The following is a 12,014-nucleotide window of genomic DNA, read 5'->3' as shown; positions in this document are numbered from 1 at the left end:
GGTCTTACAAAAGAATAGTTATGAAACTGGCTGATGTTTTAATAGCTAAAAGAGGCACACAAATAATAAATCAGAAGAGTGACTTGGATGTGTGGATTTCAATTCAGAAGAGTGACTTGGACAAATTTCTCATCTTGGACTTACAAAAGAGATGTGTTATACTTACCAAGGAGTTCCTGAGAAAAGATAATGAAAAGAAATCAGCTTTGGGGACACTATTTAAGAGGAATAAACAGTAATGTTTTTACAACCAAAAAGAAGGATTATAAAGTTGGTTTGTTTGAGCAAGTTTAAAATATGTATGATGTTTTTTCTTCTAGTAGCTTTTAATGAGTTTTTCTTGACCAGGACTGAATGACGAGGCTTTAAAGATTTGTTTATAGATAAGACATGGGAAGAAGAGATTTTTTGTTGTATGTTTAGAGAAAATGATGGAGTATGGTGTTAAAATTGAAGGAAAGTGTTAAACTTGCAAAGGAATTTCTGAGAAAAGATGAAGAGAAAATGATAAGAAATGAATTTGTGGGATACTATTTGAAAGGATTAATGATTAAGATTTTCAATATGTTGTTGTTTCTGGTAGCTCTTAATGGGATTTTCTTGATTAAGTTTGACTGATAAGGCTTTAAAGGTTTGTTTATAGATATAAGATAAAATATGGGAAGAAGAGACTTTGTTGTATTTTTAGAGAAAATGTAAGTTACAGTGTAAAGTAAATAAAGAAGTTTGAAATTGATTTACTTAAGGTAAATATATATAATATATATAATAGAAAGCAGATAAAAAAGAAGTACAAGCTTTTTAAAATTGTCAACATTTAAATATTTTTAAACTGATAATTATTGGAGTCCTCTGGACTCACTTGTACAGGAACGCCTAGTTTTTCTGGGTTGAGAGAACAAGGGCATGAACCAATACAGTTACACTCAACCTTTTCTTTTTCAAGAAAGGGCATAAACTAAGCTTCCTAATATCAGTTTGATTAGCTAAGTAACCAGTATTATCTTCCCATATGATGGGAAAATCTTCCCACCCACTTGGGTTTTGAGTTAGGTACAGAAGTGTAGCACAACTGTACTCACTGCTTAACAAGAACTGCTTCATGCTTGCCCTGTGCTTCCACACACCTCTTTTGAAGTAGTTGCATGGCCCTAGTTGTCGGTGGTCATTGTCCAGCTTAAAAGAAATTCTAGCTCATCTTTCTTGACATGACTTGACCACTGAATCAGATTATCTGCCACCTCTTTCTGATTTATTTCTCTGGGGAGCACAGAACTCAGAAATTAAATGCTCCAGCAGACATCAACTTCTAGTCAATCTTGGCTAATTTCAGAAACCTTGGTTAGTCCTTGGGTGGGGGACCCCCAGGGAAGTCCAGGGCTGCTGGCTAGACTGGGAAGTTGAAACAGGATGCCAGAAGAAGGGAATGGAAAACCACTTCTATACCATTGCAAAAAAAAATAAAAAAAATAAAAAATGGATGCAATCACCAGGAATTGAGATAAGGCCCATCCTTACTAAAGAATTAGTCCCATTGAATTCTCTGTCATTTACATCCAAGATAAAACACAACAGCATTGGAGGGCACAACTTTTTTCAGGTTGGGGAATGTACTTGGCCTTTGAATGTAACAGTGTGTACATATATACATAGACACTAGTGTATGTATATGAGTGTGTTTATGTGTATGTGTGTGTGTGTATAATACCCACACACAATGTAAATTAATTTATATTTAATGTAAATTAAATATACTTAGTAAGATCATTCTACAGTCATATATTTAAAAAATCACCATCACAGTAAAAGTTACTATATGGTAACAACTTTTAGAAAGCTCTGGAGGCTTTTGGAGGGGGGGCATGTAACTAATTATAATTGTACACTTTCAGGATAGGATTGTCTCCTAAAGCAATTATATAGGAATAATTAAGAGAGAGGTTTTGCTGGAGGAGAGGGGCTATTACACAAACAAAAATAAATGGGGACACTCCACCTTTCCTCTTTTCGGAATTAGTTGTAGAAGTTCTTTTCTGTGTTAATATCCATCCATTCCAGCTGCCAGAAATAAGCTTTAGACGGCTTCTATAGAGTGTTGACAAGGCTTGTTGAGATACAGCCAAGAAGAGCTGAACGTCTGGCTGGGAATAGCACAATGCTTTGTTTGTTTCATTGTTACGCTGAAAGTGTTAGCAAACGAATGTGACAGGATATGGAAGAATTTACAGCCAAATGATGCCTGAAAATATAGTTCTACATCAACAGTGACTTCTGATGGACTTCTTCTGATGGAATAATTATGAGGGATCCTCTGTTTTAAAAATCAGAACTAAGACGTTTATTTGTGGGGTGGGAGAATTAACTCAACAGAAATTGCTAAACGAAGAAATATGGCCCACAAACTCTCTTATCTGCCTCTTGAAATTCCTTTCTATTCAAGTAAGTGGTCAACAAATTACTTATCTTGCTTAATGCCTCACAACTTACTTCCTTACCTTTTCCTTTTCAATGAAGAAAATATCACAGAAGGATTGAGATAACAGGTATCTATGAATCCAGGCTGTTCATCAAGATATAATGCTAGTGGGTTAATATTTCCCTACAGACTACCCAGCTCAGGAGGCAGTAATGCAAACACTAAGTCCAATATTTAGATTTGGCAGTAGTGCAAAGCTGTTACTCAGGAGCTAGCTGCACAAGAATGTGAAATTCACTCTTTCTAGAGATTTGCCTATCTCTATCTGTTGTTAAATAGAAATTGGTGGCAGGCTTGGGACCATTCTTATTACATATAGTTCCAATGAAAGTCACCCTTTTCCTTCTTCCTACCTCTCCATTAGCAAATAAGGGAATTTCCAGTACTAACAGATTGCAGTTATAAAACAAAAGATCTGGAAGAGTGTGGAACCAGCTTCATGCTACGCGTCTACAGTTTCAAAGGGAGAAGGCAGAAGAGTCCCCCTGGATACCTGTAAGGCCGTGGGGCAACTAAAGCAATTGTCTGGTTAGTTCCCTGAGACTTGTTCTAATTATGCATTTAGCAGAGGTCAATGACAAACTGATGCTGTTTAACCAGCCGCTGATTTGCAGCTTAATGAAAACATCAGCAAATAAGTGTTGGCAGCAGCAGATGGTGCCTTTCCCTGAAACAGGTTGTGCCACTTTAAAGAGGGGCAATTGTTTAAGATAAGTCTGAACTTAGTATACAAATGCACAATGGCATGTAGGTGATTTAAACTTGAGTACATGGCCACCATACATCATGATGATGATGATGATGATGATGTGCTCCTTCATCTACATTGGTGTCCTCCTTTTCTTTCCTTTGCTGCATCTCTGCATTGTGGTTAGCAGAAAAAGTGTCCACAAACACTTAGTTTACTCACTTATCAAAGATTAGCAGGAAAAAGAGACAGTGCATCCCAACCTGGGGCTGATCATGTTCGTTGGGACGGGCGACCCCTGAATGCCTAGCCCAAGGTCCTCCAAGCAGCAGAGTCCAAGTGCTGCAGTTCCAGTACATCCAGGAGGGCACCACTTGGAGGAGACTGCGTTAAGCCTCCTACTCTAACCAGAGTGGAGAAACTCCCTACTCCCCCTGCCCATGGCTCATCAAAGTCCTTCCTGTCAGGGCAAGTGGGAAAAGGAATTGAGAACCCTGAAAAGGAAACGGTTGGGAGAAGCCACAGTTACCTCTATTAATGTGGCATTGTGGGCTCTAAAAATAGATTATTGGCATACGCATCTTGGGCTTTGGCAATCTGAGCTGAGGATTATTACGTATTTATAGTACAATTCTCTAAAAGTAAGCTCCACCATGCATAACTTTTTTTTTTTATGTTGGATAATATTTTCAGAGAGCTAGTGTCATACAAGAGGATGATATACAACAAAAACCACAGAGAAGGAACATCTTGAGCTGAATATGCTGAAGCCCCAAATACCAGGATAGTCGTGTAATGCAGCCACATTTCTTAAAGGGCCTTTTGTTTATGGCACTCCTACACCACGTTAGGAAATTGTGGAGACCTTCAGAAGACCCCTCCCACTTTTGGTGAGCCAGAGACAACACTAGTGCCAATGTTACGAATGGTTATCAGATGTTAATTTTATTTTGCCTTATTTCTAAACAGCCATTAAAGAAACAAAATGAAACCCATGGCAGCAGCGGAAAGGGAAGGTGCCTGGAAACCTCCTTAGAAGGAAAAAACCCTGTTTAATCAACCTATCCCATTGTAAACACGAAAGATTTAGGGCAGTGTTTTTCAAACTTGGCAACTTTAAAATGTGTGGACTTCAACTCATGCTGGCTGGGGAATTCTGGGAGTTGAAGTCCACACATCTTAAAGTTGCCAAGTTTGAAAAAAAAACTGATGTAGGGCCAGTAAAAATACTGTCAACAATCAATAACATTTACATTGTGCATGGCTTTTATTAATCAGGCCCCAAGGCATTTGCTTCTGAGACACTGAATTAGGAAAGACTTGCTCCTGAGTCTTTGGAGAAAGGCTACTAACCAAATAGGCAGTATTCAGTAAAGTCAGAGCTTATCGCCTAATTGAGGGTCTGAATATAGATGTATGCTACTACTGTTATGCTTTGTGATGCTAAATATCCACAAATAATAGATCTGGGCAATTTAATGTTTCACCCCTGGTAAATATGCCTTTTTATTACAAATTGGGCATCCTCATCCTGTATTTTGAGTTGGTATCTTGCTTTTCCCCTTCATGGATCACTGCCTTGTCGTGGCGAAGGGGCTTGCGTAACTCAGTGAAGCCATGAGCTATACCGTGCAGGGCCACCCAAGACGGACAGGTCATGACAGAGAGTTCTGACAAAATGTGGTCCACTGGAGAAGGAAATGGCAACCCACTCCAGTATCCTTGCCAAGAAAACCCCATGGACAATGTTAAAAGGCTAAAAGATATGACGCCGGAAGATGAGCCCCTCAGGTCGGAAGGTGTCCAATATGCTACTGGGGAAGAGCGGAGGGCAATTCCAAGTAGCTCCAGAAAGAGTGAAGCGGCTGGGCCAAAGCCGAAAGGACGTTCAGCTGTGGATGTATCTGGAAGCGAAAAGAAGGTCCGATGCTGTAAAGAACAATATTGTATAGGTACCTGGAATGTAAGATCTATGAACCAAGGCAAGCTGGATGTGGTCAAACATGAGATGACAAGATTGAACGTCGACATCTTGGGAATCAGCGAACTGAAATGGACGGGAATGGGTGAATTTAATTCGGGTGACCATTATATCTACTACTGTGGCCAAGAAACCCTTAGAAGAAATGGAGTTGCACTCATAGTGAATAAGAGAGTGGGAAAGGCAGTAATGGGGTACAACCTCAAAAACGACAGAATGATCTCAGTGCGTATCCAAGGCAAACCATTCAATATCACAGTCATCCAAGTCTATGCCCCAACCACTGATGCTGAAGAAGCTGAAGTTGACCGCTTCTATGAAGACCTACAACACCTTCTAGAACTAGCACCAAAAAGATGTCCTTTTCATCATAGGGGATTGGAATGCTAAAGTAGGAAGTCAAGGAGTAATCGGAATAACAGGCAAATTTGGCCTTGGAGTACAAAATGAAGCAGGGCAAAGGCTAATAGAGTTCTGTCAAGAGAACAAGCTAGTCATAACAAACACTCTTTTCCAACAACACAAGAGACGACTCTACACATGGACATCACCAGATGGTCAATACCGAAACCAGATTGATTATATACTTTGCAGCCAAAGATGGAGAAGCTCTATACAGACAGCAGAAACAAGACCAGGAGCTGACTGTGGCTCAGATCATGAGCTTCTTACTGCAAAATTTAGGCTTAAATTGAAGAATGTAGGGAAAACCACTAGACCACTCAGGTATGACTTAGATCATATTCCTTGTGAGTACACAGTGAAGGTGATGAATAGATTTAGAGGATTAGATTTGGTAGACAGAGTGCCTGAAGAACTATGGACGGAGGTCCGTAACATTGTACAGGAGGCAGCAACTAAAACCATCCCAAAGAAAAAGAAATGCAAGAAAGCAAAATGGCTGTCTGATGAGGCTTTACAAATAGCTGTGGAAAGAAGGAATGCGAAAAGCAAGGGTGAAAGGGAAAGATATAAGCAGCTGAATGCAGATTTCCAGAGAATAGCCAGGAGAGATAAGAAGGCCTTCTTAAATGAACAATGCAAAGAAATTGAGGAAAACAATAGAATGGGGAAGACTAGAGATCTCTTCAAGAAAATTGGAGATATGAAAGGAACGTTTAGTGCAAAGATGGGCATGATAAAGGACAAAAAAGGCAGGGACCTAACAGAAGCAGAAGAGATTAAGAAGAGGTGGCAAGAATACACAGAAGAACTATACAAGAAAGATCTTAATGTCCCTGATGTCCACGCTGGTGTGATCACTGACCTTGAGCCAGACATCCTAGAGAGTGAAGTCAAGTGGGCCTTAGGAAGCATTGCTAACAACAAAGCTAGTGGAGATGACAGGATTCCAGCTGAGTTATTTAAAATACTAAAAGATGATGGTGTTAAAGTGCTGCACTCAATATGCCAGCAAGTTTGGAAAACGCAACAGTGGCCACGGGATTGGAAAAGGTCAGTTTACGTTCCAATTCCAAAGAAGGGCAACGCCAAAGAATGCTCAAACTATCGCACAATTGCACTCATTTCACATGCTAGCAAGGTTATGCTCAAAATCCTACAAGCTAGGCTTCAGCAATATATGAACCGAGAACTACCGGATGTACAAGCTGGGTTTCGAAGAGGCAGAGGAACTAGAGATCAAATCGCCAACATTCGCTGGATCATGGAGAAAGCACGAGAGTTCCAGAAAAATATCTACTTCTGCTTCATTGACTATGCAAAAGCCTTTGATTGTGTGGATCACAACAAACTGTGGCAAATTCTTAAAGAGATGGGAATACCAGACCACCTTACCTGTCTCCTGAGAAATCTGTATGCGGGCCAAGAAGCAACAGTTAGAACCGGTCACAGAACAACCGATTGGTTCAAAATAGGGAAAGGTGTACGACAAGGCTGTATACTGTCACCCTGCTTATTTAACCTATATGCAGAGTACATCATGAGAAATGCCAGGCTGGAAGAATCACAAGCCGGAATTAAGATTGCAGGGAGAATCATCAACAACCTCAGATATGCGGACGATACCACCCTAATGGCAGAAAGTGAAGAAGAACTAAAGAGCCTCTTGATGAGGGTGAAAGAGGAGAGTGCAAAAGCTGGCTTGAAACTCAACATTAAAAAAACTAAGATCATGGCATCTGGACCCATCAATTCCTGGCAAATAGAAGGGGTAGAAATGGAAGCAGTAACAGACTTCATTTATTTGGGCTCCAAGATCACCGCAGACGGAGACTGCAGCCATGAAATTAAAAGACGCTTGCTCCTTGGGAGGAAAGCTATGGCAAGCCTAGATAGCATATTAAAAAGCAGAGACGTCACCTTGCCAACAAAGATCCGCATAGTCAAAGCTATGGTTTTTCCAGTAGTAATGTATGGCTGTGAGAGCTGGATCATAAAAAGGCCGAGCGCCGAAGAATTGATGCCTTTGAACTGTGGTGCTGGAGAAGACTCTTAAGAGTTCCCTGGACTGCTAGGAGGTCAAACCAGTCAATCTTAAAGGAAATCAACCCTGATTGCTCATTGGAAGGATCGATAATGAAGCTCAAGCTCAGATATTTTGGCTACCTAATGCGAAGAGAGATCTCTTTGGAGAAGACCCTGATGCTGGGAAAGATTGAAGGCAAAAGGAGAAGAGGACGGCAGAGGATGAGATGGTTAGATAGCATCACTGAAGCAATGAGCATGAAACTGAGCAAACTCAGGGAGGCAGTCAAGGACAGGAAGGCCTGGCGCAATATGGTTCATGGGGTCACGAAGAGTCGGACACGACTTAACGACTAAACAACAACAATCTTGCTTTTGCACCTGCCCAATCAGGATTATTCAAATGATACTAATAAAGTCAAGAGAGGATATTGAGGCTTGCTCTGAACCTGATTATGTCAACAGTTTTCTGAAGTCTCCATAAGAAACTATTTTTCTTTCTTGTTAATTGTATTTGAAGAAGAGACCATTGCTAGGAGACCAGTACTGATTCGATATCTACTATTCATCTTTCTGGTTCCCATCAAGAAACTCACAGTGCCAACAATAAGTTTAGGACTACCATATCTGGTCTCCTTGAGATTTGGAGAAGATGTGGGAGATTGTATCCAATTCTGGATGTCCCCAAATCTGGCAACAAAGAATTAGATTGTCTCTGTCTCCTTGCTGATATTGAGTGGTTCTCTGAAGTTTTGCACCCCAGATATGCTGGGCCTACTGGTACCACCATGCACTATAATGATCAAACAGTGGATTTCCAGGGTGTTGATTAAGAAAAAAACAGATTAGCTGTTACAGTTGTATGGTAGCTGATAGTGTGTTTTCTCTCTCTCTGTCTCTCCCTCCCTCCTTGATTACCAACAGTGTGCTGGAACACCAGAAACATTGTAATCCAGGGACACAAAGAAGGAAACACCCATCAAGAAGCTTAGATAGGAAGAGATCCAGGACAGCATCCTGCTGAAATCTCTGAAGCCAGTCCTGCCACCACCAAACTCACAGAGAGGACATGTGAGAATTTTAGGAACTGGGAATGTGCAATTGTCCATGCTATAGTTCCCACAGAGAACTGCAGGCTATACTTTATGGTATCAGTTAAAAACTCTCAAAAAATAGCTTGACCACAGGATTTATTTATTTATTTTGGCGGAGGAAGTTCATAGGCTATTCCATAGCTGCAATCACACATCACCCTAAACCCTGATAAAAGTTGATTGATTTTGGCTTACTGTTTTGTGTGAAGCTAGTCACTTTCGTTTATTTTTGCTTAGTGTACTATGTAAACTCAGCCATTGTCCTTTTCTTTCCTTGTGCATTTCAGCAATTTAATTACAGCACTTCTATATTCTTTGTCTAGAAAAGTAAATTGCATTATTTTTTCCTGTTGCTTGTTCTTTTTTTTTTTTTAATTCAGTCCAAAACTATAAGGACTCCCCTTTCAGAGAATCCCTTTGTATCTGAATTTTGCCCAAACGTATCCTTAAACTCCATACTCACAAGTTCCAAACATTTGCCAAAAAAAACACACACACCAAAAAACACTACTAGATGCTATTCTCTCTCTCTCTCTCTCTTTTTCTTAAATAAAACTTAAAAGAGCTTAGGGCAAATTCCATTTTTTTAGGGTGATATTTGTCAAGCACTATCTGTTTGTTACTGTATAACAGAATCGTACACAGTTTATAATTTGCATGAATTATAACCATTTGTAGGGAATTATTAGGAGAGGGATGAAATTCTGAATTTCCAATTGTTGCTGGCATCAAATCATGCAGCCTCAAAATTATTCCAAAATAAATCAAGTTTTTTTAAAAATATATATTTTTGAACTGGAATCTGATGCAAACTGTATGATTGGTACTTTTAAGAAACAAAAGAAAAATCAGACATGTAGTCACATAACATAACATGCAGCTGCACTTACAGTATTTTGATTTTTTTACATGTGGAAGCATCCAAATGAATTGCCTTCTCCTTTTCTGCATTGCTAACACGCTTACAAAAGGAACAATAGGCATCCGAGGGTGTGTGTGTTAAAAAGTCAACATGGCAGCCAGAACAGTGCAACCGAAGTCCCACCACTTTCAATGGGCACTGCAAGGGACAGGGCTTTGTGTGCTCTGTTGCAGCTGCCATCTTGACTTTTTTGAGTCCCTCCCCCTGCAGATGCCTCTGCTCAATAGGCTACTTTCCTTTGCTTTGTTAACCAAGTTGAAATTCACTCCTTTACTAGCCTGTTCAGCCATTATCTGCAGGTAAAAGCTGGAGTGCCCATGGACAACAGCATTGCTGGATTGATTCTCCCAGGACTGGACGACTGGTATCAACCCTGAACACCCATAACTTGATAGTGGTGTTGAATTTAATGGAAACAGCATCTATGAAGACTTTTTAATGTTGTATTTTCCTCTCTTTCTCTCACTCTAAATGTTTCTTTCTGACCATGTATACAATATTTCCATCTTGCCTCTTCCTAGGAACCTGAGGTTGAAAGAGATCAGTTTGCTCACAGCCATCAACCTAGAGCTAATATATTTTCCCCCAGCAGTTGAGAGGACATTACCATGCTATTTATCTCTTCTGTCTGTCACAGTAAACATATAGAGAACATCTCCAAACATTCAGTGGATGTGCATTATGGCACTGTAGCTTCCCAGCAGGTCACCCAAATTTAAGGGCTGTCCACTTTAAGATAAAAGACAGACAGACAGACAGAGGGGCACATACAAATGCACGCACAAATCCAGTGCTACAAACATCACAGTGAGAAATTGAGCTGCTACATGGAGCCATTTCAACACTTTTCTCAGGTTCCAAGTTTTGAATCACAGTGAGTTTTAGTGTCCAGCTAACTACTTTCCCCCCCAACTCTGAAAAATGAAGGCCATTCCACCCAGTCAGCACACCACAGCACACCACTCCATTGTCTGTCTGCCAGGTATGTGTTTTAGTGATCTACAATATGGTGTATAGAGGGGGGCAGATTTGGGGTGGAAATCCTTCTCCACAAGATTGCTATTACATATAGATAGCACTAACACCAGGGCTACAAATGAGTGATAGATGGATTGACTTGCAGAATAAAAACATTCTTAGCACAGCGTTTTGTGTTTTATGACATGCCAAGAAAATGTAAACCAACAAAATGTAGACTTTGCTTCATGCCATTGGTTTACACATTATTCCTAAGAGATTGCTGAGGCCTCAGCTGCTTAATTTCAAGCAGCTTTTATCAATGCAAGCTTAATCTGGAATGGTAACAAAAATGCACCTATTTTGTTAGCCCACCCTTTTCTTTTAACGCCTCAACTCTGTGGGTAGGTTTAAGAAACTAAAAATAGGCAAAAAGAATCATGTGACAATCCTCCCGACATGACTAAACACACTAAAAGGTACAGCATCTCAGTCCTTGTTTCCTTGGAAATACCGTAGTAGTAATAATACTGAATGTTCTAAAAATTGCTCATTGTTCTCCCAAACATTCCTGAAATATCCATAGGGAGCATAAACCTTGGTTACAAAGAAAAATGAACTGTTTTAGTTCCCGATGTTTACAAGAATACAATGGAGCCAACAGGATTGCTTTTACGGGGACAGCAGGTTCATAGCACTTGAGGGAGAGAGCATTTGGGTTTGTACCACCTTTCGGAAGCTGAGATGCAAAGGAAATTAAAAAAAAATTCTCAAGTCTTTGAAAAGAAAAGTGGATCAGTAGAACTGAGGTAGACGAAACTATAGCATAGATAAAATGATTTGTAAGGCCAACCTAGACAATATTGGAAAATGTTTCCAGCAGGTTCTGAATGACATATGATAAGCAAAATGAAGGAATAAGAAAAAGGCTGTTTCTTTGCCTGCTTGGTTCTAAAATATTTCTGAGCAATTATATTTTCAGATTTTGCCATGTCATTCATTTTTCAAAATAATCAATTTGGGAACTGAAGACACCATGAAGAAAAATATTTTAAAGCTCTTCCTAAATTAGGAGTGGGAAACATGTGTCCCATCAGCTGCATGGTCTTCCAAACCTCCATTCTGGGGCCACCAAAGCAACTCCAGATAATATTGCACAATTCACTGATTTCTGATTATATGATTTTCTGCCTTTTCTCACCCCCAAAAGTGCAAGAAGCCTCCATGAAGCTTAATAGGCTATGTTGCATTTATACTTGTAGACTCCGGGGTGTGTGTGTGTGTGTGGAGCAGAACTGTTTTGTTCGCCCCGATGACATTGCAGCTACATGGAGGAAACCCATCACCACCCCTGAAGAGCAAAAATAAATCAAGAAAATATACTTTCATGACTGAAAAGAGTTGACCAGCCCTGATCTAGACCATTTATGGCATAGGGTCCTTTGTCCTATTGCTGACAATCAGTGTTA

This window comes from Python bivittatus, unplaced genomic scaffold (assembly GCF_059951505.1).
Source record: "Python bivittatus isolate LINGU-HERP-01145 unplaced genomic scaffold, Pbiv_v1 ctg000080_np1212, whole genome shotgun sequence".
NCBI lineage: Eukaryota > Metazoa > Chordata > Lepidosauria > Squamata > Pythonidae > Python > Python bivittatus.
This window is presented reverse-complemented; position numbering follows the sequence as displayed.